Below are 9,414 nucleotides of genomic sequence, written 5' to 3'. Positions count from 1 at the left end.
ATCTTTATTCTCAATAAACCATATACATAGGTATAGAGAAGACATGCAATTATGTACAATATTTACAACAAGTCAGAGCAAACAAAATAGTTGCTAAGAAAATATCTGAAGTCCATTATAGCCAGGAGCACATACACCTGTGTTAACCGAGAGATTGGTCGGTTAATCTATATTGAGTATGCGGCTATATCGGCGGTTGGTCTGTTAATCGGGTTGGCTAAAGTCTGTTAATCAGGTGTTATCGAGAAAATCATTGAAAGTTCAGCATGTTTCATTGTATAACTTTCTAAACATATTTTCATCATAAAAAGTATTCATGTCTAACAAAACAATTCAATGTACTGCATTCAATGGTGTAATTATTATTTTTCTAGCTGCGATGTACGATCTATAAAATGAAAAGGCGGGTTACTCATCAATAAATTTATACACATTTTACACACATAAAATGTACACAAAATGACACATTGGTTAAATTTACTTGCATTCAATATTTTGAACATTGAAAAAAGAAAGGCATTATGTTTGTTAACCATATTGATATCATTGTGTGAAAAATCTACACGAAAATCTGTATTTTGGTGACATAAATTAATCTTTATTTAAAACCTGGTCTGTTAATGGGTCGGATGTATAAAACCCGGTCTGTTAATTGGTCTGTTAAGAGTTATGAATGGCAATAAAAGTATAATTTTATTGCTATATGGGGTGTTATCGGATCAAATGAGTAGGCTCAAGACGAGTGGCTAAAATATACGAAAACAACACACGAGCAATGAAACATAACATATACGGAAACAACACATGAAATGGTTTCAAAAAGTGTAATATTAAAGTAATATTAATAATTTCATCCAAGAATGATCGAATATATCATGTTGATTCTGTTTAATTGTCATGAATGACACAAATTTGTCATCTACATTGGTAACCAGTATATAAATCAGAGATAAATGTCGTAATGTAACTAAACATCAGTAATTAAATATATTAGGATGACAAAATATGAAAAATAAAGAAAGAATAATCATGAGTAAGATAAATAAAATGTAGAAAAAAATGACAGAAATACAGAAATAAACAATACCTCCAATCCGGACCCTCATGGTATACACGAGAATCTGGATGGAAACGCAGAATATAGAATAATACATAAGGACAGTAGAGAGTGATACATTGCTAAAAAGGAGAGAAAAATAATACTTGTTTAAGAATACACACATGAAACACCAATGGCTGTTGAAACAGTAACGGATGGCGATGTACTTATATTGGTGACAAATTATAGAAGTTTACATGCGGACAACTATGGTGGCAGGTTAATGCCATGTTGCGTTTTAGCGCTTTAGCGTTTTCGCCTTACATATTTTATATGGCGAAAACGCGAAATTTCGAAGTCGAAAACGCGAAAACGAAAACGATTTCTCGTTTTCGACTTCGCGTTTTCGCCCTATAGAATATAAAAGGCGAAATCGCGAAAAACGCGAAATGGACTTCACCGGCCACCGTAGACAACTGTAGTTCTCCTCTGCACTTATGTAGAAAGGAACTAAACGGAATAAAATGAATTGAAACTTAAAATAACCAAATGTAGCTGCATTAGCTCCTTTTCGTTTACTTCTTTAGAGTGATTTGTAAACAACATACGTTAAGTAATAGAAGAAAAGAACCAATTAGATGATGCTGACGAATTAGGGTTTAACGTCCAGTGACAAATATCATGTGCATATGTGAACGAGAACACATTATATGTACCCTATGTTGCATTAGAAAGACACTTTCAGTCGGAATTGAAAACGTGCTACTTCGAACAGACACAAAAATTAAGGCTGATTGAAAACGTCATTTAAAAATTCATGCATATTCCAGATGCCAATCCATATCACGCTTTATTGAAGTGACACACTCTTCAATAAAATGCAAAGAAAGTCAAAATAAAAATGCTCTTTCTAGGATACTGTGGCACCGTATTGTCATTTTTGTTAACTCAGGAACATCTCATTCTAAATTTTTCAAGGGGAAAATATAAAGGTAGCAAAATTATTGTCGTAGCTAAATAACTCTTAACTGACACAATTTCAATTGTCCAACCCATTAACAGACTTTATTCCCATAACTTTCACTAAAACGTGGTATTATTCACGTTATTTTACAATTCTGAAATATTTACTAATGTCAATTTATTTTTTAGAACCACAGTACTATTTTTTGTCCTTTAAATGATATCTAAATTTGTTTGTTTCGCCTTTTATTAACACACAAAATTGCTATGCGTATAAGCATAAATACTACATACTTGCGAGACGCCTTTTAGTCTTACTGAAAACTGCGTAGTCTAAGAAATGTTTTTACAAGTGCAAAATGATCTATGATAGATATCATTTTGTCAGACACTTTTCTTTTTTTGATTTGGTTCTTATAAAATGCCAAAAATCTGTATATTTAATAGAGTTTACCATTAAATTTGGCGTTTTACTCTTAACAGACCTATAACCAACCCGATTAACAGACCAATCTCCCATATAGCCGCATACTCAATATAGATTAACCGACCAATCTCTCGGTTAGCCGAGTGTCGGCCGTGACCTAGTAGTCCTTTTATACATGCTTTTAATAACATTATAATATAAATTACTGATGCCATATTGTCTTACTTTATAGAAGAGACCCATTATGCCAAATTGTATCAAATGCCTTTTTGAAATCGACAAAACAAAAAGAGATCTGAAGCTTAGGACCCATTTGAGTATATTTTTCTATTAATGTTTTTGAGAACAAACATATATGGTCACTTGTTCTTTTTTTCTTGCAAAAACCTATCTGTTCTTGGGAATCAGATGTGGATACTTAAAAATTCCAAAGATCTTTTAGAGTACTTACAATCTAACTCTCTTTTATCTTTTAATAGTATTAAAACATTTAACTTTTCTACACTTTACACGGGTATTCCACATTCCAAACTAAAAGACAAATTGAAAGAGTTGGTATTGCTTTGTTTCATAAAAGAGAATGGCCAACGTAGATACAAGAACAAATTGTTTCTTTGTTATTATGAGGCAGACTTCATACAGGAACTTCTTAGGAAGAAAGATAAGTTAGCGATATCCTTTTACTTTACTTTCCGCTTTATAGATGATGTTCTTTCACTAAATAATTCAAAATTTGGTGACTACATGTATGTGGAACGAATCTATACCATGGAACTAGAGATGAGGGATACTACAGATACAGTTAAGTCGGCCTCATATCTTGACTTACATCTAGAAATTGACAATGAGGGTCGGTTGAAAACAAAACTTTACGACAAAAGAGATGATTTCAGCTTTCCAATTGTGAACTTTCCATTTCTAAGTAGCAACATTCCAGCAGCACCTGCATACGGGGTATAGATCTCCCAATTGATACGATATTCCCGTGCTTGCATTTCCTGTCATGATTTTCTTGGTAGAGAGTTGCTGCTCACAAGGAAGCTATTAAATCAAGAGTTCCAAATGATGAAGTTGAAATCATCCCTTCGTAAATTTTACGGACGCCATCACGAGTTGGTTGACCGTTATAGAATAACCGTTTCAAAATTGTTATCGGATATGTTCCTTGCGTCGTAACTGCTATCCCCTTCCCTACTATGAATGTGCTCTACCGAATTAGACTATTTACCGGATTTGTTATTACATAAGCAATACGACGAGTGCCACATGTGGAGCAGGATCTGATTAGCCTTCTGAAGCACAAATTGTTTCTTTGTTATTATGAGGCAGACTTCATACAGGAACTTCTTAGGAAGAAAGATAAGTTAGCGATATCCTTTAACTTTACTTTTCGCTTTATAGATGATGTTCTTTCACTAAATAATTCAAAATGTGGTGACTACATGTATGTGGAACGCATCTATACCATCGAACTAGAGATGAGGGATACTACAGATACAGTTAAGTCGGTCTCATATCTTGACTTACATCTAGAAATTGACAATGAGGGTCGGTTGAAAACAAAACTTTACGACAAAAGAGATGATTTCAGCTTTCCAATTGTGAACTTTCCATTTCTAAGTAGCAACATTCCAGCAGCACCTGCATACGGGGTATAGATCTCCCAATTGATACGATATTCCCGTGCTTGCATTTTCCTGTCATAATTTTCTTGGTAGAGAGTTGCTGCTCACAAGGAAGCTATTAAATCAAGAGTTCCAAATGATGAAGTTGAAATCATCCCTTCGTAAATTTTACGGACGCCATCACGAGTTGGTTGACCGTTATAGAATAACCGTTTTAAAATTGTTATCGGATATGTTCCTTGCGTCGTAACTGCAATCCCCTTCCCTTTCATGAATGTGCTCTACCGAATTAGACTATTTACCGGATTTGTTATTACATAAGCAACACGACGAGTGCCACATGTGGAGCAGGATCTGATTAGCCTTCTGAAGCACTTGGGATCACCCCTAGTTTGTTGTGGGGTTCGTGTTGTTTATTCTTCAGTTTTCTAGTTTGTCTTGTTTACTGTTATTTGTCTGTTTGTCATTTTCATTTTTAGCCATGGCGTTGTCAGTATATTTTCGATTTATGAGTTTGACTGTCCCTCTGGTATAAAAAAATGTATCTTTCGTCCCTCTTTTAAACAAAAAGCCATCTATCTCAATTAATTATTATCAACAAAATGATCAAGTTACAGCAAATGAGCCTTGTCACATACATTAGTAAAAGTTTGCAAACAAAATTGGCTCTTTGAATAGAACTGAAATAACGATATATTCATCTCTTTTATTTTCTTAAATATAATCCTAATTGAAAATGAGCGAACATTTGTATAGAAAGCACATAACATACGCAAAAATCTTCTAAAAAGATTAATGATGAAACCATCAATTTTAAAATCATGAATTTTTCTAAAATAAAATGTGTCACAGTTGTTGAAACATCAATGTCAATCAAAGAGTAACCGACTTTATGTTTACGGTATACATCATTCAAAGTGGTATTTTAGGTAAAACCATAACACAAAACGTTGAGATTATGGATTTTAAATTTGAGAGTTTGTGAGTTTAAGATAAATTGAAGATTATTTTTCAGTGATTTCAATGATTAGTTCTATATTTTAGAAAGTACAATAAAAATAGAAACATAATTTCTTCCTTTTCGGTTATAGACCAACGAGCAAAATAGAAGGTACATTAAGGAAATATTCATTTCTAGTTTTGATTTATCGAAGTCGTTCAGTGTATTTGTCATATGGCCTTTCAACTGCACTCTTTTTTCATTTATTGATCATCGTCTTGCTTTTAATTTCTTATATTGTTAAACGAGGAAACAGTTGGACAGAAATATTAAAACTTATACTAAAAAGTAAAAACACAAAAATACTGAACTCCGAGGAAAATTCAAAAAGGAAAATCAAAAGGCAAAATCAAAAGTCCAAGCACATCAAACGAATGGATAACAACTGTCATATTCCTGACTTGGTACAGGCATTTTCTAATTTCTAATTTTCTAAATTGAGATTTAAAGCCTGTCATATTATATCGCTGCAAATCGTTTATTTTCTATATATTTCTGTTGTAATTGTTGTCTTAAGTTGCAGTTTATAAATTAACTGTTTTTTTTAACCTATCATTGTATTCAGGAAATGCATTTACCAAGTCACGAATACGCATGGAACCGCTATTTTTGGACATTTATTCTTACAATGGCGATTATCGGTTGAACTCGTAGTATCAGGCATTGTTTATTGAAAATCATTTTCTAAAATAAAAGCAAGCGAATTTGAAACTCGGATGATTCATTCCAAATCAAATGTTTCGTAACATTCTGTGTAAACCATATTAATAACTGTTTGGATCATGTGATGTAAATTTAAACAGTGACAATCATCGATTAGATATTTTCAATTTATAAAACACCGAGTGTTTTCCACACAAATGAAGGAGGGAAGAAAAAATAAAATGACAATAGTTTATTGATCAACAAATATCATTTATAAAGAGACAAATTCATGTCACATAACAAAAACTGACGGAGGGGATTGCATGAACCATGAACCATTGTCAGATAAAGTACAACAATTGGTTAAAATGTGACCGAAACAATTTCACTAATATAGAAATCTTTATTTGGACGAATTTACACTTTGTAACAAGGATACAATAGTTCTGTCTGATAATGCGATACTTCAACATATACATATTTTAAGGGAACTTGACACACATGAATATTCCTGGACGAATTTAGTTTCAAACAGAGTTTCCGTGTTGAAGGCCGTACATTGACCTATCTGTTTGTGTTGTTTTCGCAGAGTGATCGTTTTCTCTTTTTGCGATGACCCAATGGTAGCTGCTAAAAAAAATAACAGCAAGTTTTGGAGATAGGAAGAAGGACATCTCAAATTAATATAGTTAAAGTTGTAATTGTCTTTATCCACATGTTGAATAATGCCGAACCACTCTTCTGAGAACAATATAACAACATGTACATACGCATATATCCCATGTAGTAGGGTGCCCAATCAACAAATATTATCGTTTTGCCTTAACGGAATAACATACGACTATATTTTATATCATTGGAAAGAGGAGAACAATCCTCATCGAAATAGCGTTGTCGTCGCTGTCTACCGTGGTCACGATTTTTTTTAATCAGGGTCAAAGGTCAGAGCAAAAATTCAAGGAAAATGCACATTTAGATAGCTTGATTCTCCTAGATCTATGCGTTTGGAGCAAAATAAAAACAATTAATTTATAGAAAAATATCTTTTGTGTCTACATTTAGAACTTATTTTATATTTTTATCCCCAAAAATGACTTTAGATTGACTTTTTGGCATGTAGGGTGCAAATTTGAAATTTTCAAACAGCTGTTAAATAACAGTGACCTTGACCTATTTCAATTTCTAAATTTGTTATTTTTGTATTCAATTCGTTACAAGTAATATCTAAAGACGTTTTTATCTTAACTTTAATCTTTTGTTGAAAACAAAACGTGTTTTTCACGTCTTTTAATAGTAAGGTGTTCGCCAATTTCAAGGTAAATATCAAATTTTTGTTATTGGGTGCGAAATAGTATATATAAATGATTTGTTCCGAAATTAACGTCGAACTTGATTGAATTTAAAGCTCTGTGTATAACTTTGCTTTGAAGAAGTAAAAATTAATGCAAACAGAGAAAAAGAGGGGGGGGGGCAAAAGTTATGAAAACAAAACGTCTATTAGAACAGGTAAAACACCCCTTCTTACATATACTAAATGAGCAACAATTGGCTATAATGTTTAAAAGTATTCCAAAAATGTAACAAGGGAGAGGGTTATGTACAGCACCGATGTTTTTACAAACAAATGCAAACAAAAAAGGCGTAAGAAACCAAAGGAACATTAAAAACTTATAAAATGAAAACAAGCAGACAACAGTATTGCTAAAACACACACACAAAAAATATCAAATGCAAATAGAAAATTATGATCGAGGCTAGAATTACCTACTACGTTCTATGGTCTCCTGTAGTTTTAGCCCATCAACCATGCCAAGGTCAGAAAACATATGGCAGGTTTTTTTTTTTTTTTTTTTTTTTAATTTACATATCTTTCGGAATCCCCATTAGAAAGATTATTACTATATTTCCAACGATATCAAGATTCATTATATGTTTTATTTATTGTTTAGAAAATATTATGGACTTCTTAATTTTCATTCGATAACTAACAATGATTTATAAGGTACATACAGAAAAATGAAATCTTATGCATCGTCATCTTCGTCGTCATCAATGTTTCTTACTGCAACCAGATGAGTATTTACATTTTGACATATGTCATTTGCCTGACATGGGCATACATCTGTACAGGATAGATTTTGTCGACGCAAATGCAACCCTTGGAAAACACAGATTCCCCCTCACAAGTACAAACTAATCTTACAGAAATTCGGATGACATCTGACCTTTGAGATAGACAAGTCATTTTTCTTTTCCCATTCGAACTGAAGAGGAGAATGCTAGGTTAGTTTTGCTATTTTGGAAGATATCTTTACGTCTGGATCGCATGGAGTGAAGCGCTTATTTCATATTGTTTAAAAGTAGATTCACAAGTAGGAAATTTGACAAGGGAGAAATTTAAAATTGTAGCCAATTTTACGCTCAATTTGTTTAAGCATAATGATCTATTTTTAGTTTTTACTTGAGATCATCCAACCTAACAACAAGATCTCGAGCTGCATTAATCGATTCACCGATGTCACAATAAGAAAGGTTTGACAAATCGGTGAAATCATCTTGGTTGTCCTTTAAGACTTATAAACAGTGCGCCTATCGATCCTAAACAGGACCGATTACATTGTATCGCATCATGTAACATCATGTGCGGCTGGTACCATGTTACAGGTGGCAAACCCGATACTTTTACATGTGTCATGGACAGGTAAATAGCGGAGCAAATCTTGTGTGCAAGCTATATTGCCAGTTTGAAACCATAGCTCATGCAAATCACAAAATACTGAACTCCGAAGAAAATTCAATCAGGCAGTCCCTAATCACATGGCAAAATCAAATTACAAAACTCATCAAAAACGAATGGACAACAACTGTCATATTCCTGACATGGTACAGACATTTTCAAATGTAGAAAATGGTGGATTGAACCTGGTTTCATAGCGCTAAACCTCTCACTTGTACTTATGAACCCATAAGATAACAACATCTGTATCTTGTGACTTTTTTACTAATAGCCTTCTCTTGATTCCTTTCACACCGAACTCTTTTCTACATGTATAGCATGTACAATTATGCGAATATCTACTTCATCGGGCGTACAAAATAATTCTTCAAACCTGAATACTCCGTCTGAGCTGATTTAGGGTCCTTGGAAGTGTTAAATAGAATATGACTTCTTCATGTGTTATAGTAACTGTTGATATACAATGATGCCGAACAATCAATTCACCAAGAAATCTGATTAAGGCCTGCTGGTTCTCACTGACCAAAAGAAATTTTATACAGTCAGGAATTTGACGACCTTCTATATATGCCCTGGAACACTTTACAGACGAACAAGAACTTGATTAAGCTTTAAAATAACTGCAGTTGTGTCTGCTAGTGTAAGATTTATAGCAAGAATGATGGTACAACATTTTGTAATCATCAGTACGAAGATAGTCTAGGTCTGAAGCATCGTGCAATATACTAAAATATACATGATCTTTCCGTCCTCCCATAGCCTCGATAAAGCTTTAGTGTCAATTCCTCGCATATTAATAGGCAATTCAGTAGAAGAACCATGACATATAAGTTATAACACATTTATCCCATTGTATTTCAGTCCTACTTAGCTTAGGGTTTGATTAGCATAGTTTAGGTAACAGGACTGTGAATGTGTGCCATATTCCGTGTCCGAAACGTGACCGAAGGATTTGTTTTGTATATTACAATTATAACA

Source organism: Mytilus edulis, chromosome 14, assembly GCF_963676685.1.
Source record: "Mytilus edulis chromosome 14, xbMytEdul2.2, whole genome shotgun sequence".
NCBI classification, from domain to species: domain Eukaryota; kingdom Metazoa; phylum Mollusca; class Bivalvia; order Mytilida; family Mytilidae; genus Mytilus; species Mytilus edulis.
This window is presented reverse-complemented; position numbering follows the sequence as displayed.